General features: G+C 37.5%; 2 protein-coding genes across 2 annotated transcripts in view; both read right to left on the reverse strand.

Annotated features, from left to right (window-relative positions):
- Nucleotides 1–22979, reverse strand: part of LOC124147611 (multiple epidermal growth factor-like domains protein 10) — a 305895-nt gene that overhangs the window by 158823 nt on the left and 124093 nt on the right. The window lies entirely within an intron of this gene.
- LOC124125410 (multiple epidermal growth factor-like domains protein 10) overlaps nt 1–22979 on the reverse strand; it is a 344612-nt gene that overhangs the window by 46868 nt on the left and 274765 nt on the right. The window lies entirely within an intron of this gene.

Here is a 22979-nt window from a genome sequence, read left to right on the forward strand (position 1 = left end):
GCAAATATATGTCCAAATGTATGTACATCAGTATCATCTCGTGATCTTTATTAGTGCTTTAAGCTCTTTTTCTACCGGAGATTATGGGGTGTTACATCACACCAGAAAGTCCAGGTCCAAATTCAAGTAATAATTTCATGGTCCGTCTTGTATGTTGGAAACCAATATCGCAATATGGCTGAATATTGCTAAACGTGGTGTTAACCCGATTACTCACATAATTATTCCATTTTCTACAGTCATCTACGAACACTATCTTTAAGGAGGTATATCTATATCATCCAAATGTCCATACATATATGTCCACATATATATGTATAAAGCATGTCGTCCTGCACTCTTCCTTAAAATATAAATGCTAAGCATTTCCTCTGTATGTATTTATATATGTAAATATCGTTTTAATGTCAATGCTGATGCAGTGAACGTACCACAGACCTGATGCTAGAATAACATCTAATTTCTGAAATGAACATATTTTACAGAACAAAAACAGTTCTCAAACAATAGTTATAAAATATAATAACAAGGAGCCAACAGACTTTCTTCATTTTGCCAAAAATTGGGCTGTGTTGGACATATTTGTTTCAGGGTCTGTGTGACAGACAAACCTGATGCCTTCAAGTATAAAGATAAGTTAGTATATCTGTTGTATATATTCAAATATGATTGTGCTAAACCCAACCTTGAAATATATTGAATGATGAGTGGTAACTATTTATGTCATTATTTCAAATTAGACTGACAGCACATCAGGAAAGCATGGCACTTTAATTTACGTATCTTGTTAACCCAATAGTCTTTTTTAGGAAGAGCAGCATGTATATCGAGAGTATAGGTTTGGTGCGTGACACAGTACTTTCAGAAAGTGTGAATATTCTGTTTATCGGCAGTAAATAACATAAGACGATTCATACGGGTAAATACGATTTACTTCAGAACTAGTATAGATTACTTAAGGTTTTGGGGAAATGTATGTGATTAACAGAACTTTGGGCGGGTTTAAAGGTTTTGGGTCCTGGCTTGGGCTTTGTGTTGGACGTGTAGACGGCATTTCCAGGTTTGACGTATCAATGACCAAAACGATGTCTGATGCAATTCTCTGCCTTTTCGGGTGAACAATTGGCTTGCCTTTGCATGTGTTTGTGGCGGGTGCCACAAGTGGATCGGAACGAGCTCGCGTTTTTGCGAGCACCCAGTGTCATCATTTATTATGATGAATCATGAAACATGCCCCTGATGTTGTCGTAATTGTGCAGTTGGCGCTACTTTTGGCAAGGGTTTCTCATGATAATGGAAATTTGTTGACTGATAAACATGAAAAGATATAATGTTAGTGTATATGGTCATGTAATTAAGAAACAAACGACGAGTGGGAGTTGTTTATTGTACGATAAACAATGACCGCGACTCATTTATTTCTATATGAGATATCAACATTGCGTACAGCCTCTTTGAGGGTGTTAAATTAGGAAAAAATACACGCTTTAAAATATTTACCGGAACTTAAAAAATGATGACTCCTTGAATAGAATCCGACAGCGGCCATGCCAGATAAATCCATTTTAGGGTTCAGTTTGGTCTTTCCCGCATATTCTCACAATTTTCTTGTCGATTATCTGTACCTTTTCTCCCAATACCGATTGCCATATCACTCTCACTTTCGGATTCGATTGTTCGGGCACTGCGTTTATCTACCTTCTCCAGCAACATTTATTGGGAACAACTCACTAGACACATACCTCTCCAAAATAGGTCAAATTTACGACGTTTTCAAGTTGCGAGTGCATGTTCGAATCTTTTAATGTTTTATCGAATCGAATGTTTTATAGTGAAATAAATATCGCTTCCTTCTTTGTTCTTTGCGATTCATCGCGTAGCTATCTTATATCATCAAATGTCAATTTCTCATTGCTTTATCATGACGTATCCGTGTCATAACCAACCATGAAGCAATAGCATACACAAATATCGTTGACTTCGACGTAGAATAGTGTCATGAAATATGATTATCCTTTGGTGTGCAATATTTCAGGTTGATAAATCTAACATATACTTACTTTTAAGAATAGCGACTACACATTATTATATCCCTTATCAGGTCTCTGTAACATTTGCAAATTGATACAAATTTAAAAATACAACAGAACCTGAATGTAATGTTTTAATATCCTTATATTGCTGAGTGCGGCATTAAACAACAAACAAACAAAACATAATATCTTAATATTAGAATTATGCTAACAATTCCGATGCTAAAAACAATCTCACAATCTCCATACCTCTTTCTCTATGTTAATTATTAAAACATGATTACTTTTTTTCAATAATCTGAAGGAATAATAATGGCAATACTATCATAATTATCATCATTATATGTTACTTATCCTCAACTGAAGTAGTCCTCTACACTATACATTCAGTGAAGCAGCCCATGAACATATTAACTATGTATCATACATTAATGGAAGTTAGATGAACAGTTGAAGTTAGCAAATGATATTATTCGGTAGAATGTTTATCAGCCATCTATTCTATTCATGAAGAACATTTCACGTGGGACCAACAGAAGGAATTATGACTATCGACTAATTATGTTCTTATATTCATGCTAGCTCAAACGATCTACTCTTTGGATTTATTGTTATGGTATCCACAAAATAAGTAGGATCCGATTTTTTTAAAACTGAATTATATTTGCTGTTCACATATCAAAGTTTGCCAAATTGTTACAAAATGATTGCACACAGCAAGGCTACGTATTCCCAACATATTGTGCTAGGCACAGTATAACTGGACTGAGGGAGGGCGGTATTCCTACTTGTGGGTCACCTGCTTGGCAATATGGGACGGGAAAACTGCAGGGGGTGAGGGCAGTTAAGTTGATTGTACAGACAGATAAGAGAGATTCCACAAAGGAAGAGGCGAAAGCTGAAAGTTGGTGAGGTTTACAGAACAAAGACAGTTATTTCTAGTTTCTTACTGACTCTCGAGGATACATTTAATAAAACAATTAATGTGTGTGTGTGTGTGTGTGTGTGTGTGTGAGAGAGAGAGAGAGAGAGAGAGAGGGAGAGAGAGAGAGAGAGAGAGAGAGAGAGAGAGAGAGAGAGAGAGAGAGAGAGAGGAAGAAGAAGAAGTGTACAGCATAAAAATGGCTACGTAGTTCGGGTAGAAATGTAGAAGCCCGGCCAATATGACATTTGAGTCACCACATTTTCAGTCCTTAAAATGCGTAAAACAGTATTTGAGTGAAAGAAAACACCATAAGTGAGTGAAACAAAAGACCTCAGTACAGGCACACCCAGTCCCCCAACCCTAAGTCTGCATGTACCAATACTCATACCTGCCACATCCTCAACCACTTAACTTCCTTACACAATCATCTCACTACATGTCCGCCAACCCTCGTATCACAACGTATGCACGCATGCACACACACATCGCGTTCTTCTTTCCCCACCATTTTGTCTACGTCAGCCATCGTGGATCCATGCGCATGCTTTCATACATAATCCATCCTCCCACCATTCCCTAACATCCATCGAACTATAACTATATCCACTCTCATGTATCGGTATTCGTGCTTACATACAAACACCCTCCTACCTCCTAACTATAACCGCCTTCGTGCAATCGCACTTAAGTTCACATTGCATTGCATGCACCAAATTACACGTTTAAAATATCGTAAACATTTTACAACATGTACATATTAAATATCAGCAAACAGAGATTATTATAACGCAATAGATTTCATCCGTCAAAACATCACAGAAAGAGGGGCAGCCTGGAATTTTACAATGGCATCTGAATGCACTAAAAAGTTCAACTGGTCAGGAGGTGAGAGTTGCGGAAGATACGATAAACATCAGTTACAGATCTCCATTACGAATATCTAAAGTATGAATAAAGATCACAGCTTGCTATGACCTGTACTGCATTCCTGCAGAATAAGCACTGTCCTTAGCTCTAAATTTTATGTCTAAATGCTCATGTGAATATTATTAAATGCTATGAGGCAGAGAACATAAATATATACCAGTAAGAACAACAAAAGTAAAAAGATAGCAAAGAAGGAAACGCAACAAGGGAAGCAAACAGATAACTGGCGCTGATCACCCCGCCTCCCGTTTGCCCACTGTCCATTTCCCATTACCAATCATTCATAAGTTAAGTTTTGGCTTTAATTTGTCCATCGATAATCAACCATCAACGTCTATTATCTCAACCTGTTTAAACCCTAGTTTACTGAGAAAGTGTTATCAAAATATAATATGTGTTACTGTTGACCACTTTCTTAATGGCATTGTGGGTTCAAAGCTATCGGTCATAGAAGCTGTGCCATTTTTCACTTGTCAGGGGAGTACACAAAGTACGTCATCTGGACTAACATTTTTCGTTCGGTGGCTGGGTAAGATCGCTGACTCTGTGTGTTGGCAATTGGGTGCCTCACTCACAGTGTGGGTTCAAATCCCGGACGGGGCCCCAAAAAGTACGAGAACCTGTACTTTACTCAGAAAGTGTTATCCCAATTATAACATTTGTTGTCAAAAAAGCACAATAAATGTATATTCGGCTTTGGATGGGTAATAATATCACAGACATTTACGGATATGACGAGTCTGAAGAGCTTCGTAACGCACGTCTTCTCAATTCAGGGATTGGTAAATCAAATGTGTGTGTGTGCGTATGTGTGTGCGCGCGCGTGCGTGCGTACGTGCGTGTGTGTGTAAATGTGGGCCTGTTGGATTTTACATAAAACATTCATCTTGAGCGGGATGGTAGTTCGAGTTGGATTAGCATGTTAACTATATGATCTTCTTGAGGTAGAGAATAGGGTGGGGTGTACACAATGTGCTACCTGGTAGATTGTGTGTCATCAGACCGGACAACGTTGGCCTTTGATTGATTGGGGCGTAAAACACACATATTTATTTACTTGTATCGGAAATTGAATGTTCATCTTAATTGTTATTGCTGAACACGTAATATATTTTTAAAGAAATAAAACAGTGACATAATTACTACAACTTTATGTGAGCACGAGTAGCTCTATTGGAATGAGATGAATAAGTGTTATAAAGTTGTAAGCTTCTTCACAACCGTGTAACTATTAATTGACTTTATTGGGTATTCAAAAAAAAGATAAAAAAAAATTCATACGATTTCACTTGTCCACCATGTTGGATGAAAGGCGAAAACATTTCAACGCGTTTAGAGCCACTGCGAATGCCCCCTGCAGAGTTGGACGAACATTCTGCGGTATCGCGGCGGAGTTGACCAGAGGCTATCAGCAGAATGTCCTGTCCAGGTTATTAAGGTCCGTTGTTTGTTTGTGTGTGTGTGTGTGAGTGGGGGGTGGGGTAGGGGGGTGAGAGCGGGGACATAGATGATAGATTTAGCAACAAGTAAGGTCATCTTGAGCGGGACGGTATTCGCAGATGGATTAGCATATGAACTATGTTTCTCTCTAGGTAGAAAATGAGGATCCACGATGTTCGACCTGGTAGAAGTGTGTAATCAAACCTCACGGCATTGGTTTTTCTGTGGCGTCAAAACAAACTCATCATTCACTTGAACTGAATGTTCATCTTAATTGTCATGGATAGTCACGGAGCCATGATCCAGAGAACAGGGTGTCATTAGATAGAAATAAAGTAATAATAGGATTACCAGAAAAACGGGGTATAACACCCAAGCAAATAAACTTCGCTCATTAACACCAGAGTAAGTCAGTCGAGATTGAAAACTGCCCCATAATTATGTATGGCATGCTTGTCGGGTATTACTACATGTATATGTGAAAATACAGTTATTAAAATGAAGAGCAAAACTGATGAAAGTTACCAATAAACGTGTATAAGTGTTATATCGTCACTGCAAAAATAATGAGTGTTTGTCGTTAGTATTAACATTCAAATACGTTATATCTGTATTAGCGATATTGTCTACCTACCACCGGTGAGTCAGCGTTAGCCGTACTATCCCGTAGTATCATTGTATTTCTGAAGACATCACGATACAGTTTTTACAATGCATCACGCCTGCACTAGCGCTTGAAAACAGCTTTGTGTTTGGGTGTTTCAGTAGTTTAAATCGCTGCTCTTGATATTGTTGATTAAACATTGATACTATGAACAATATAATGTTATATGGGAGTATGACTTTAGAACGGTAACATACTATAATATATATATATATATATATATATATATATATATATATATATATATATATTTAGGATGACATAAATAGAACAATGAGCAGTACGTCCAGATTAGTGTATAGGCAACATTAAGTAATTAAAATAATTAAATTCAACAACTCCCCTTTTAAGTCATTTTTCCTGACTTGAAAGTAAATGCAAGAACACAATCGGCCGGAATACAATGTATAATTATTGTCCACTTCCATATGACTATATAGCATACAATAACCTTTCGGGTCCCGTTTAGATCGGTTTGGGTGGCAGCCTAGATAGCTATAGAATAGTTTCATCTCGGAATCTCCCATATCACTGGGGCTCCTCTTCAATTTAAATGGAGTTACTTGTTACGATTCCGAACCTTCACGAGACTGTGTTTATGAATCATTGTTAAATAGTGGTGACATTTAATCTAGGAAACAAAACGCGAAATCGCGCATGCACAGAACGGAAACTTTGGGCAAGGCATTAAGTAATCCGCATGCGCAGAAAGATTGTTTTCAATACTTCCGCTAAGCGCTTCGAGTGCAGCGTCAAACGCGGGCCTGTAATCTAACACGCGAGGACTGACCAATGAAATCTGAGAAGTAGAAATACGGGTAGACGCTGTTGCTTGATTGACAATGTCAATCAAGAAAGGGAGGAGCTTAACGGTATCGTTCTCTCCCAGTAAATTCCGATGTCAAATAACGACGTTATTTGGACGGGAAAACGATGGTTTGAAAACGTCCAAATAACGTCGTTTTTCCGTCGAATGACCATATACGGAAAAAAACCGACGTTTTCGTGTTTGCAGTGTCATTGGCCGTGTTATTCTTCCGTTTTTACGTCGTCATGGCTCAGGCATTACCTTTCAACATGACAACGCCTGGCCTCATATTGCTCGACTTGTTCAGGATTCTCCAACAAAACAACGTCAATGTCATCCCCTGGCTGGCTAGCTCCTCTGATCGTTCACCAATCGAGCACATGTGGGATGAGATAGATTCTCGCCTTCGACGTCAACCACGTGTTCCACAGACATGCAGGAACTTCGAAACAGCAGATTTGGACACATATCCCACAGTACTTTGTGCGACGCCTGGTCCATTCCATGAGACGAAGATGTGTTGCTAACACCGCAACCAGAGGTGGACACACACGCTATTGATTTGAAAATTGACATTTTGGCATGTTCATGTATTTTTTTGAAATCACGCATTTTCATAAGTCAGTATGGCAAATTAAACCATTTGAACACTTACAAGAGTCTTTTATCTGTTGCAAACCGAAATTGTTTCAGATTTGGGAAAAAACATAACTTTGCATTAAATCTTATTCAATGTAACAGGAACTTGGTGTTCGGTATATGACCTAATTTGTAATTTGTCCCTCACTCCATGAAGGTTTATATTCCAATGACCTCACACAAAGGAAAAGTCATTTCCGTATTATACAACTGTTTAAATAGCCAGTATGTCAAGATGGGACAACGAGTTTGGTGCCGCAGAATGCTGTGCAGGGTTGCATTCATCCCCCATGCAGGTCGTATTTTCGAATGCCAATAATGTAATGACTGCCCGTCTTTTATCAGAAACTTTAACTTTCCTTGTCTATTCGGCAATGGTTCAGGACAGATATTCTGAAAACTTTAACAAAACATGGGAAATAATCCTGATGTAACTGTCATTTGATGTTATCTGTTGATAAAGCAAATTTCTTATCCTTGCGAGACAAACGTTGAGACACGCTTCAGGAATACTAATGCTTTTAACTTTCTTGAGTTTAAGGAATAAAATATGTGATATGTGCTTGGCTAATGAGAGGAAAATTACCTCTTCATTGTTACTGCAGGATAACTGCACTGTGGTTCAGAAGCCAGATATGAGTGTTAACATAACAGAACATAAAAGAAAATTATGTGGAGCTGCAATTCTGTCAAATCGGTTATATTTCACAAGATAGCAATAGAAAATGCTTGTACACTGTTTTCATAAGTTAAGCATTTATATACGGACATCAGAAAAAATGAGCCTTGTGTTGATACATTTTCACCTTTGACGAAATCATGACAGAACACTGATCAATACGTCCTTGGTTTAAACAGCGAATGCGGTGCTTTTGGGCATTTGTGCCTCCAACCATTTATACCGCACTGGGCAACATAACTGATGATGTTCAACATGCCCGTGCACATCCAGTGGCTGGTGTTCCAGTAAATATTGAGTTAATGTTAGTCTGTTAGAAATCGACTGTGTGCATGAAGAACGACTGAAGCCAGTATGGCTCGACGGTAATCGGTCCGACTCGAGTTACACAAAAGCAAACCAAAACCATTTTATTAATTATAAAATAAATAACGTCAATGCAAGAGACTAACCATAAGGAAGAGAATATATGGATGTCAACGTTTCAGTGCATATGCTTACTCCTTCATCAGGTGAATGAATGCCATGAGTCAGAGAGCACATATATATATGTACATGTAAGGACAACAACATTAATAAGATAACAAAAGATGGAAATTGTATGTGAGTTATAGTATCCAAGTACAATCCTTTGTTGTAATTATTGACAGTTACCTTGTGTTCGCACATCAGTGCACCCATTATGGTCACTATCTCAACTTTAGATTAGATTATTTTAGCTGTGATTGGTACTTTTGTGCGGCACAAGGACAAAATCAACTTAGTTCCTTATGAAATGCAATACACTGATACGCCCTCAAGTGCGCATAGCATGACTGACAGTATAGTTGTTGTGGAAATATCAGTGTATCCTGAATCTAGATTATATTGAATCACCATGTTGAAGACACAGATACAGTTTTGCAGTATTAATCACTGAAGCACATAAAATACACTTGCCGAGTCCCTTCACCTAAAGTGGCATATTTCTTTTCTCAACTTTGACGTGTTTTAGACTAATTTAAGCTTAAATATCCACGCTTTCACTGTATTGGACTGTTGGTCCAATGGTCTTGTACAGTTCTCTCTGCGTGCTGTACAGCGACAAGGCCACACATTTCATAGTCAATGCATGTAAGCATCACTACAATTCCTGTTTCACCAAAGAACTTGGCATAAATGAAATATAAAACAAATCCACACATAAAACTGGTATGTTCATGTAGGAAGAAATCTGCTCAAACCATGCACCACTTCTATCAACTTTGTTCATTCTTCGTTTGTACTGGATTCCAAAGCTCTATAAAATCCGTACAAAGAGAAATAATATTGCTAGGTCCAGCAAAAGTACCACAAAATCCCTGTCTGAAAGAATTATCATAGTCTTTAATACAATCAAGGAAAAAAAGTTATTTAAAGACAGACAAAGTATTTGAAACAAGTGGAACTAATATCATGTTGATTCTCAAAACCAGGATTTGCTTGACTATTGACAATCTCAGAAAAGAACCAGTTTCAATTCTATCAAAACATTTGATTTTGCGAATCGGACACCACCATCCAACATGACACACTTATGGGAAAACCTCAATCCTTCATCCAAGGGGCTTTTGTAACAAATCGTGTTGATCATAGAGACAGTTAAATATCTATAAAAAAAAGCAAAGGCCATCTGAAGATAACTGAGAAAACAATGTGTGAAATGCTGGACTTCCTCATTGATATCATCTATGCAATAGATGGGGGGAGGACATTTTCGGAGGAAGTAGGCATCCTCATGGGCACCAATTGAGCTCCCCGTGTTGTTGATCTGTTTCTGTGTCATATGAATCTGAAAACTTAAGCTTCAGTTATATCGGTTATCTGTTATTGTTCAATGACGATCAAATAGCTAATTCCCTTCCACTGGATAGCTCACCTTTTTGCGACCACCTGATATCACAGTTTGATTGTAATTCATGATCACATGCTCACGATATAATCGTACAATAAACTCTGCAATTATCAGAAGAGACATATCCGGTCACGCCAGGGCAGAGGAGAATGAAATGTCAATGAGTAATATGAGTCTTGAAGCACTTCTATGTGGGAGCTGTTGAACACTGACCAGACCAAGCATGTCCTCTGAGGCAGTCCCCCATATTTAATTGTCCTCCCATGTTTTGGAATATAAGAGGTAACTGAGTTACCTAATATTGCGAATTGAGACAACGAAAAAGAAATTTGATTCTCTGCGTAATTTAGACCTTCTAACAAACAACCTGTGTTCCTTACATTCCCCAACTGCTGCATGCGGCTCACGGCTAGGTCATATACCAACATATATAAGGCATCATGTGATGTGGACACAGCATTTGTGGTACAATGATTATTATTGATCATGCGATATCTTTATCATCATTTATTTATCGTGCAATGCAACATAGCCCTGTGTTGATAATATGCCTTTAGATAATTTGTAGATTGTATAATATCAAATGACCACGTGTTTGTCACGTGAAGATTGTGTGTAACTAAAACCCTCATGTTCATATAGACGTGCGTGTATATCGTGTTACATCACAAACTGCAGGCATACTGTTCATCATAGCGCGTCCCCTCCTGTGTCTTCCGTGTGTTCGTAGTATACCTCCACATTGTTACTTTCTGGTGGCTCATCAAACACGACTTCTTGGCTTCTGCTCAGTGTCTTGCTATTGTTCGCCTTATCGAGCCGTCGATCAGCCCATGCCACGTGGAAACCCTGAGCATAGCTGATGACCCCCTTGTCCAATGGGTCATTGTCACTTAGGTCAATAATACAAGTAAACCGAGGTTGTGTACCCAAACATACTACAAACATACTTAATACAACAGTGCCACTCGAGCTGCATGTACCTCGAGATTACACAGACACCTGGGTGGTTGGTTCGTGGGCCATGAGGCGAAAGTGAACATTCCACTCTGTAGGCACAACAAAAGGGCATTGATTCTTGTACTCGTGATTTACTTTGTGATGCTCGTGATGCAATTTGTGTAGAATATCTTTCAAATAGTCCATTTCACTATCAACCACAGTGATATCTGTTTCACTTCTTAAAATGTCGCTGATCTGATTTTCTTTTCTGGTATATATTGCCACTATACCACCACGCTGTCTGCCAAACTGTGGTTCTAATTCATATTCACCAATGTTCAATTCACTTCCCTGCATACTTGGTTTAGTGGAGTCAATCTCTGACATATTGACAAATATTTGCTTATGTTGCTGAATTTTTCAACCATTCATAAATTTTCTTGAACTTTTCGTAGGCACAACAAAAGGGCATTGATTCTTGTACTCGTGATTTACTTCCTTTTGACATTTGTGTTTACACCGCAGTGTTTTACACGTGTACGTTTTACATATTCCATGATTAGTCGTCGGTTAAAGCTAAAACAAATAAAATGTTTCCACTCAGTCTAGATATTCAAATATCATTAAATATGCAAGATATTGAAAGATTTACCTTGAATGTAATGACCTAATAACAATAGTAATATTACCCACAGTGAACTGAAGTGCTTCTTAGGTAAAACTAACGAAAACATGTAACCCCATTTCAGGCTAACCCACGTGGTCTAGACATGTTAGCACGGTTAGATATAACTGCACATTATTGGTGAATTTGGCAATGTCAGGTTTATATTATACAATGGTTGGATAGATGAACATGTTGTTCACTTAACATAATTATACTTACAAAATTTCTGACCCCCAAAATGCCTACAAGGCGGTTACTTCACCGCAGCGAAGCACACCGGTCACCTCGAACCACCGTTCCAACTTCGGAGTTACCTCCCTTCCCCGTGAAGTCTTAAAACTTAGATCGCAATCCGGAATAATCAAATCTTTCAGTAACACACTCTGTTGACATTACTTTCAATCTAATGATATCACTTCGAGTCTAATGACATCATCTCACGTCTAAAGAAATCATTTCGAGTCTACTAACATTACTCACACTCTAATGACACTGCGTCGGGTATCTATGTTAAACCGTCCCATGAAAACCGGGCTAGCACACACACACACACACACACACACACACACACACACACACACACACACACACACACACACACACACACACACACACACAGGCACGCACGCACGCACACACTAACACACACTAACACTAACACACACTAACACAAACACTAACACTAACACGGGAAGGTTAAGCCTTACCAGTTCAACAACACCCTGTAAAAATGTGTCTTTCATTGACAGAACACATGTAGTGAACGTATGACCCTGAGAATGAACTTGACCTTCATACTTAAATATGCTACAATGGACACGTATAATGTCCAAGCATCACATGCTTTCAAAGTAGGCCGAATCCTAACTGTAATTCAAACCCCGCACGTTAGCTCTCGGTTAGGGATGTACTGAAGCCTATACATGTATGCATGCAAGAACAATAAAAATTATTTTACATTGGTTCCATTCAATGTCTTCCACATAAATCATACTGATATGCACACGATTAAAATATGTCCTCTTCAACGATATGTGAGAGGGTAACATAAGTTAGAAAGTTAACTTGTTAATTTACATCGATTCAATTACTCGGTATGTTTTGTTACACAGTTCTTACGTAGTTAAATGTTTCAAAGAATCTTGTAACTAGCAACATCAGAAAACGTGATCAATAATTATTATTATCGTATTTTACTGGATATTATATTGCTTAGATGGCCAATGCAGTTGATGCCGTTCGTACCCTTGGATTTATTTACAGCTCTCCAAATATTGGAGACTAAAACCTTATAATTATTAGAATATATGTCAGTAGTTCGCAAACAGTAACAATGTGATTCAATGTATGCTTATTGTTCTTGTTGATTACACCCACTACACAAAAGAACAAGTGGATGGATTAGAAACTGTCCCTTTATGATTACGTTCACCCTGATATAGATATGTCAATCTCTGTGAAACATTTACGTGCAGACTCACATCACAAGTACTATTGTTTCAAACGTGACAGCAGCAGTTTGTATTCCAAGCATACTTCCAAAACATTTTTTAACCTGTAACCAAATTGTGCTTTGACTTCACGCAAACATATGATGTGAACATACTGTGTCAACAGAAGTTAAAGGAAGAGCACATAAATCTATTATCGTAGTTTGTACCAGGTGTGAAAACAAGTACACGTGATGGCAACAACCATTCTTTGCAAGAACGTTTTTGTCAGTAAAACCCCTACCAACAAAACATATACTGTCGTTTACAAACCTGCGAAGGGTGTTGCCCCTGATTTTGAGTCTCTCAGTGAAGGTCGATTAATCTATGTTGGTCATTATTTATGTCAATCTAATTAATTCTTTTTACCATTCATTGTTTATGTATGCACCTGCAAAGCGTGGAGTGTCAAAGCGCTATTGGCGTGCAGTTCCAAATACGTTCAATATATCACAATCTGTGATTAGCTAACTATGGAACAGGTACAATAAACCCAAAACGTTGACGATCGACCCCATTCAGGGCTACCCAGGACAACGACAAGATTACGGAATCGATTGATGCGAAACCAGGCTTCACAAAATCAAGCTCAAACGGTGAATCAAATTGCTTCCAACTTTTATCAGGCAAATTGAGTACGTATTACGGGTCAGACGATAAGAAACCGTCTTTAGCAGCTGATCTTCATGCTCGACGGCCACGTGCTGTGCAACCACTTACAGAAATACCAACATACGCCAATGGCGTAAACAACGCCGAAACTGGGGCAATCGTCGCTGGTCACGTGTCATGTTTTCAGATTAGTCGCGAGTAATCGTAGGCGTGGTCGTGTCTGGCGACGTCTGAATAATCGTCAATCCAATGTTTTTTTGAGACCTCATGACAGATTTGGCTGTTGATCAGGTACGGTGTTGATGGCATCACTTTGACTGAGCGAACCCAACTGAGCGAACCCAAATTGTTTCAAGGAATGGTCAGTGGACAGTATTATCGGGATACATACACCCTTTGTTGTCCCGTTTGCAAGGCATGCGGGTCAACGTTTCATCTTTCAGAACGACAACTCCCGTACACATGGTGCACGTCCATACTCACCTCCAGCAGCACAGACATCAATAGAATGCCATAGCCAACATGGTGCACGAGTCCTCCATACTCCAACAACGAGCCCAGACCTTCCCCCCATTGAAATTTGTCTGGAAGAACGTTATAGACTGCTGAGTACGTTAGCCAGACGCTTCCTGAGAAGTGGGACAGACTCCCTCAAATCGCCATCCATAGTATGCCTCGTTGGGCATGAATGTTTGACGAATCATGGAGGTATTATGCATTACTGATCCATAAACGTCAGCTTTGAAAAATTCCATCTTACCCCTAAGGTCCTTCAAGATCGTTGGCGGTCATAACACCTGCTGTCATACTTTCGTTTCCGGTTGTATTGTGTTCCCAATTAGTTCATATAGCTAATAGTAAGTGAAGGCACAATGCGTGTATATGATCTGTTATTATATGTGTTTAAATTACGGTTTTGGGCGTTAATAGAGTACCCTGACGGAAGTATATTCTAATTATAATCAAATCAATTGGATAATTGAAGCAGCCTGGTTCCCTGGGTATGCTGCGCTGGCGCTACACTGACCCAGGCAATGACTGCGCAATGGCCGCCTCTAGACGAACAAACATGGCGGACACGCCATGTATTTACTAAAGAAAAACGCTAGAACGGGTGGTTAAATATTTTTCTTAGCATTTTCATGAATGCTCTTGCAATGTATATGTCACGAGAATACCGTCCGTTGTTACTTTTAGTGAAGGAAAACATTATTTAAGCTGTTTCGAGACTCGAAAGTGTTCGTCACATCGGTAAAATGTAAACAATGACACACACCACATTTTCAACAGTGATATATATGTGCGTTAATATTTCGTGTCATCTCACTGTTATGACGAAATCGTATACATAATACGATCTTCATTTTGCGAATTTGATGAAGTAAATATCGCCGATTATGCCCCGTATTTTCGCGTTGTGAAATGGTGGTTTAGCGGAATTATTGAACGCCCAGTATCCTTAACAATGGTGTTTAATGATAGGGTCTGTCATTGGTTCAGATATTTGGCCTCTGCATTTTATTCACATGAAAATCCATTTATTTGACATTTGTTTTCTTATTACGCAATGAAATTAATCATAAATATATCTAATAATTTTGGAATCATATTGGATTAATTTCAGTCTAGTGTTTCTGAACTAGATCTATGTGTGTTCTTGTTAAAATGTCGGGTCTGAATGGGATAATAATAAAGAATATGATCATTATTAATTTGGTACAGTGGCATACACATCCATGAGTATTCTATATGATGCAATATAGCCACTGGGGAATCCGTGTACAGAACAACATAAAGAACTGTGCATACCATTATTATTGAAAAATAGTTATGATTGTAATCACCATGTTAGATGAAATATCTGTGTACGAAATTATCTACAAATAAACGACTCAATAAAAGAAGTTATGCTACATTATTGTTCAAGCAAAGGACAAAAACCCAGTATGATCATAAAGGACCACTCGCTAATTAGGTTCTTGTTTACTTAAGAGCAGAGTTGGCCATGTTAGATGATATAACCAAAATCCAGGCGCTCCGGCGGGGGACTAACTGGTCTTGTTATTGTGTGGTATGAGCTGTGAAGTAGCCCCAAGAGAATAATGTAAAAAATGAGACCAACTCAAGTCTATAATGATTGGGAAAGTCTAGATTTCCACAGCTCTAGTCTGAAATTAAGAAATGTTCTAAGCTCCTTTTTAATTGCATTATTTTCATTTTGTAGACATGGATAGACCAACCAGGAAAGAAATTGATGGAATATTAATATCACGTGTTACCACTGATCCAGTCAAATTCATCACATAATAATATATAAGTATTTGATATTACGACTTTTGATTATTAGGGCATGATCATGTACATGTTCACTGTAGTAACGTACATACTAGTCAACTTGATTATAATTTTTATTATAGTGTAGCGCGGCATCAACGATTACTATATGATCCTCACTTGTCATTGATGTATTGACATCGAACAATGGACGACAACTAGAAATTCTTATTTGAGCTATAAAAAGCTTCAATAGGGACAGTGCCGGTGTCAGTACAATTTTCGTAGTTAAAAATATGTACTTACAAGATATAATCTGAAGCAGCCAAGAACAATATTTTTCATTAACGCTTACTTTCATGGATAGAATTGAGGCAATCTTGGAGAACCGGAGAACTGGGTCAGTGTAATCGGATATGTTGTGGAGTTTCGGGTTTGGGCTGTTTGCTCACGAACATGGGCACAATGTAGCGATTAAACCATTGACACCTCTGTTTATATAAGATATGTTATTGTGATTTGAAATCTCTTTTGAACAATTGCGAGTTATTGTATACTCTGTATTCTTTCGTTATGGTAGAATATAAATTTTCTCCTACAATGTAAACCTCTCTCTGGAGATATACAATAATACTACTGAAGGGCACATCTGACTAATCGACTATTATTTCTTTCTTAAATACTGTCCGTTACAGGCATTCTAATCATTATATTATACTTTGTATAGTTTTAAAGTCAAATAATGGCAAATTGTGTATATTTCTACTTTTTTAATTCATTATAATTTCTGCAATAGAACCTTAACATCAGATAGTGATATAAACGAATATGATCTATACTGTGATAAATGAATTATTAATTTCGTATTATGAATAAAATAAACTGAAATGTGATAGTAAAAACAAATTATTTCAATCTGTTCGTGTGAGAAGGTAACGAGAGATCTAGGCAACTCACTAACGTAACCATTTGTGAAAAAATCAAATACTCAAAGTTTAGGGTTTTGAACATGTACATTGAATGACAGACAAGAAAGAAACGCAATAAGTAATTTATGAATCAAATTATGTTATAAATATAACAGAATATATAGAAAATATAAGTTTAATTTCTCATTGTTGGAAGGTGTTTAATACTAGATTTTCTTTGAGTGTTTGTTGTTAAACGCCGCACTCAGCAATATACCAGCTACTAGTATATGACGGTGGTTCGTAAATAATCCAGTCTGGACCAGACAATCCAGTTATTGACATCAAGAGCACCGATCTACGCAATTGGGATACGATGACATGCATCAACCAAGTCAGCGAGCCTGACCACCCGATAATGTAAGTCGCCTTTGTACAAGCATGGGTTGTTGAAGGCCTATTCTAACCACGATTTTCACGGGTATTTTGTTTAATAATAAGGTACAATGAAATTATGTATATGTCCATAACAAGTGTGTATAAGTAGATTGATAATATGTACATACACGGCAATTAGATGGGTTAGACTGCAAATGGTTCAATGATGGGTTCTGTTACAAGTCAATATGTCAAGACATGTATTTGATATTCATAGCAACTCCACAAAAGATACACAATGGCGACAAAACGGTACTAGCACCGCAGATACCAATAATACATTTTTAACATGAGATACATATAATTACTTTAAAGTTAAAACATATATCTAAATAGAAAATTAGAAGGATTAAGAATAAACACTTCCGACTTTTTTCGTATTTCATTTTCGTTTGAAGAGAGAAGTAGTGACTTGAATCTGATGGGTGTAAACAGGTTTTCCCTTCTGCCCAGGCCTCACTGCAATGCTATAGCCCCAAATGAAACAAGCCTAGATGTTAAAGAGGTTCAGGCTTAAATTTCCATCCCACTGGGGCTCCTTTTAAATTTGAATATAGTTTCTCGTTTTAATCAAAATAATATATTTTCAGAGACTAAGCGTTAGTGTAGCCGTGAAGTACAACTATCCAAAAGATCCCATGCATGTCTATATATCTTCAGACAGACTCTCCATGTTCCTATCGATATGTGTCAAAATACAAATGAATTAAATTATATATTACAGCACTGGTGAAAAGGTTATATGCGCATGTCAGCGTCGATCCTACAATATTCTTTTGCGCAAAATACATATATACTGATGAATTAACGTAGCAAATATATGTCCAGATGTATACATCAGTATCATCTCGTGATCTTTATTCGTGCTTTTAGCTCTTTTTCTACAGGAGTTTATGGGGTGTTACATCACACCAGAAAGCCAGTTCCAAATTCAAGTCATAATTTCATGGTCCGTCTTGTATGTTGGAAACCAATATCGCAATATGGCTGAATATTGTTAAACGTGGTATTAACCCGTTTACTCACATCATTATTCCATTTTCTTCATGCACGTTCTACAATCATCTACGAACACTATCTATAAGGAGGTATATCTATATTGATCCAAATGTCCATACATATATTTCCAGATCAATATGTATAAAGCAAGTCGTCCTGCACTCTTCCTTAAAAGGTAATTGCTAAGCATTTCCTCTGTATGTATTTATATATGTAAATATCGTTTTAATGTCAACGCTGATGTAGTGAACGTACCACAGACCTGATGCTAGAATAACATCTAATCTCTGAAAGGAACATATTTGACAGAAGAAAACAGTTATTAAACAATAGTTATAAAATATAATAAAAAGGAGCAGAGAGTCCTTCTTAATTTTGCCAAATATTGGGCTGTATTAGACATATTTGTTTCGGGGTCTGTATGACAGACAAACCTGATGCTTTTAAGTATAAAGATAAGCAAGTACAGCTGTTGTATATATTCAAATATGTTCGTGATAACCCAACCTTGAAAAATATTGAAAGATGAGTGGTAACTATTTAATTATGTCATTATTTCAAATTAGAATGATAACACATCAGGAAAGCATGGCACTTTAATATACGTATTAGTTTTTTTAAGTAAGCGCAGCATGTATAACGAGAGTATAGGTTTGGTGCGTGACTTATCGCACATTACTGTCAGAAAGTGTGCATATTCTGTTTATCGGCAATAAATGACATAAGACGATTCATACGGGTAAATACGATTTACTTCAGAACTAGTATATATCACTTAAGGTTAGGGGAAAATGTAAAAACTACGAAATTAACAGAACTTTAGGCGGGTTTAAAGGATTAGGGTCCTTGCTTGGGCTTTGTGTTGGACTTGTAGACGACATTTCCAGGTTTGACATATCAATGACCAAAATGATGTTTGATGCAATTCTCTGCCTTTTCGGGTGAACAATTTGCTTGCCTTTGCGGGTGCCACTAGTTTTTGCGAGCATCCAGTGTCATCATGTTGATGGTGAATCATGAAACATGCTCCTGGTCTTGTCGTAATCGTGCAGTTGGCGCTACTTTTGGCAAGGGTTTCTTATGGTAATGGAAATGCTTATGTCGCTTTTGTTGACTGATAAACATGAAAAGATATAATGTTAGTGTATATGGTCATGTAATTAAGAAACAAACGACGAGTGGGAGCTGTTTATTGTACTCGTTTATTTCTATTTGAGATATCAACATTATTTACACCTTTTTTTAAGGGTGTTAAATTAGGAAAAAGTACACGTTTTAAAATATTTACCCGTACTTAAATAATGATGATTCTTTGAATAGAATCCGACTGCGGCCATGCCAGGTAAATCCATTTTATGAACAGGAGGGTTTGAATTTGGTCTTTCTTTTGGTCTTTGGTCATATTCTCACAATTTTCTCGTCGATTATCTGTACCTTTTCTCCTAATACCGATTGCCATTTCGCTCTCCTTTTCGGATGCGATTGTTCGGGCACTGCCTTTATCTACCTTCCCCAGCTACATCTATTGGAAACAATTCACTAGACACATACCTCTCAAAAAGAAGGTCAAATTTACGACGTTTTCAAATTGCGAGTGCATGTTCGAATCTGCATAAATGACGTCATGATAGAACAATGTTTTATCGTGAAATAAATATCGCTTCATTCTTTGTTCTTTGCGTATTGCGTAGCTATCTTTTATCATCAAATATCAATGTCTCATTGCTTTATCATGACGTATCCGTGGCATAGCCAATCAAGCAATAGCATACACAAATATTGTTGACTTCGACGTAGAATAGTGTCATGAAATATGATTATCTTTTGGTGTGCAATATTTCTGGTTGATAAAGCTAACATATTCATACTTTTAAGAATAGCAACTATACATTTTTATTTCATTTATCAGGTCTCTGTAACATTTGCAAAATAAAACAAATTTAAAAATACAACTGAACCTAAATGTATGTATGTTGTAATATCCTTAAGTTGCTGCGTGTGGCATTAAACAACAAACAAAGGAAACATAATATCTTTGAGAATTATGTTAACGGTTCCTGTACTATAAATATCTTCCACAATCTCCATATCTCTTTCTCTATGTTTAATATGAAAACATAATAACTTTTTTAATAATCTTAAGGAATAATAATGATAATAGCATAATGATATCATTATTTATGTTACTTATCCTCAAGTGAAGTAGTCCTCCACACTATACATTCAGTGATGAAGCCCATGAACATATTAACCATGTAACATACATTAATGGAAATTAGATGAATATTTGAAGTGAGCAAATGATATTATCGGTCGAACGTCTATCAGCCAATACTACATTATTGAATTGTGAGTCTACGGTGATTTTTGCAAGGCTACTCTCATAAATGTCATGACGCATTTTAAGCCAGTGTTCTATACTCGCATTAATGTGCTGACTTATTATTGCGTTAATTTCATGATTTACAGTATTCATTAAGAACATTTCACGTGGGACCAACAGTGGGAATTATGACTATCGACTTGCTAATTATTTTTGATATTCATGCTAGCTCAAACGATCTATTGGTTTGATTTATTGTTATGGTATCCACAAAATAAGTGGGATTTTTTTCCGTTTTTGTTGAAATAAAACTGAATTATATTTGCTGTTTACATATCAAAGTTTGCCAAATTGTTACAAAATGTTTGGCCACAGCAAGGCAACACAACATATTATGCTAGGCACGGTATGACTGAGGGAGGGCCGTATTACTCCTTGTGGGTGACCTGCTTGGCAATATGGGACGGGAAAACTGCAGGGGGTGAGGGCAGTTAAGTTGATGGTACAGACAGATAAGAGAGATCATTTTACAAATGTGAAACCTCATTCCACAAAGGAAGAGGCGAAAGCTGAAACTTGGTGTGATTTACGGAACAAAGGCTGTTATTTCTAGTTTCATACTGAAACTCGATGATACATTTAATGAAACAATTGAAAGAATTGTACAGCATAAAAATGGCTACGTAGTTCGGGTAGATATGTAGAATGCCCGGTCAGTATGACCTTTGTGACAATGCATGTTCAGTCAATAAAATCCGTAAAACATTTTTTGGAGTAGAAGAAAACACTACAAGTGAGTGAAACAAAAGACATCAGAACAGGCACACCATGTCCCCCAACCCCAAGTCTGCATGTATCAATACTCATACCTGCCACATCCTCACCCACTTAACTTACTTACACAATCATCTCACAACATGTTCGCCAACCCTCGTATCACAACGCGAGCACGCACGCACGCACGCACACACACACACACATCGCATTCTTCTTTTTCCACCATTATGTCTACGTCAGCCATCATGGATCCATGCGCATGCTTACATACATAATCCATCCCCCAACCATTCCCCAACATCCATCGAACAATAACTATATCCGCCCTCATGCATCGGTATTCGTGCTTACATACGTTCACCCTCCTACCATTCCCCTATATCTATTGCACTATAACTATGACTATAACCGCCTTCGTGCATCCGCTCTTATGTTTACATTGCATTGCATGCATCGAATTAGACGTTTAAAATATCGTAAATATTTTACAATACGTACATATTAAATATCAGCAAACAGAGGTTATCATAACGCAAAAGATTTCATTCGTCAAAACATCACAGAAAGAAGGGCAGCCTGGAATTTTTCAATGGCATCAGAATGCACTGAGAAACTCAACTGGTCAGGAGGTGAGAGTTGCGGAAGATTACGATAAACTTACAGATCTCCATTTCGAATATCTAAAGTGTGAATAAAGATCACAGCTTGCTATGACGTGTAATGCATTCCAGCAGAATTTGCAATGTCATCAGCTATAAAATTTATGTCTAAATGCTCAGGTAGACAAAGACCCAAATGTTTATAGGCATGACCATATTATATTCTAAGCAAATATCTCCACATTTAAAAACAAAGCTAGATTGAGTCTTTGAAGGGCATTATAAATTGATACACATAAGGAAAAAAATATGAATGTCAACGTCTTTATTGTGAGGAACACAACGTTTCGGAGTATATACTCACTCCTTCATCGGGTGAATAAATGCTATGAGGCAGAGAACATATATATGTACCTGTAAGAACAACAAAAGTAAAAAGATAGCAAAGAAGGAAACGTAACAAGGGAAGCCAACAGATAATTAGCGCTGATTACCCCGGCCTCCCGTTTGCCCATTGTCTATTGCCCATTACCAACCATTCATAAGTTAAGTTTTGGCTTTAATTTGTCCAACAACGTCTTTTATCTCAACCCTATAAATTATGAGAGTATGCAGTTTACTGAGAATGGGTTAGATCGCTGACTTGTGTGCTGGCGATTGGGTGCCTCACTCACAGTTCGGGTTCATATCCCGGACGGGAGTCAACCCCAAAAAGTACGAGAATCTGTACTTTACTAAGAAAGTGTTATCCCAATTTTGACATTTGTCGTCAAGAAATCACAATAAATATATTCGGCTTTGGATGGGTAATAATATCACAGACATTTACGGATATTGATGACGACTTGGAGGAGCTTCGTAACGCACGTCTTCTCAATTCAGGGATTGGTAAATCAAAAATTCATCTTGGGCGGGATGGTAGTTCGAGTTGGATAAGCATGTTAACTATGATCTTTTTAAGG

Source organism: Haliotis rufescens, unplaced genomic scaffold (genome assembly GCF_023055435.1).
Source record: "Haliotis rufescens isolate VD_foot unplaced genomic scaffold, xgHalRufe1.0.p SCAF_2, whole genome shotgun sequence".
NCBI classification, from domain to species: domain Eukaryota; kingdom Metazoa; phylum Mollusca; class Gastropoda; order Lepetellida; family Haliotidae; genus Haliotis; species Haliotis rufescens.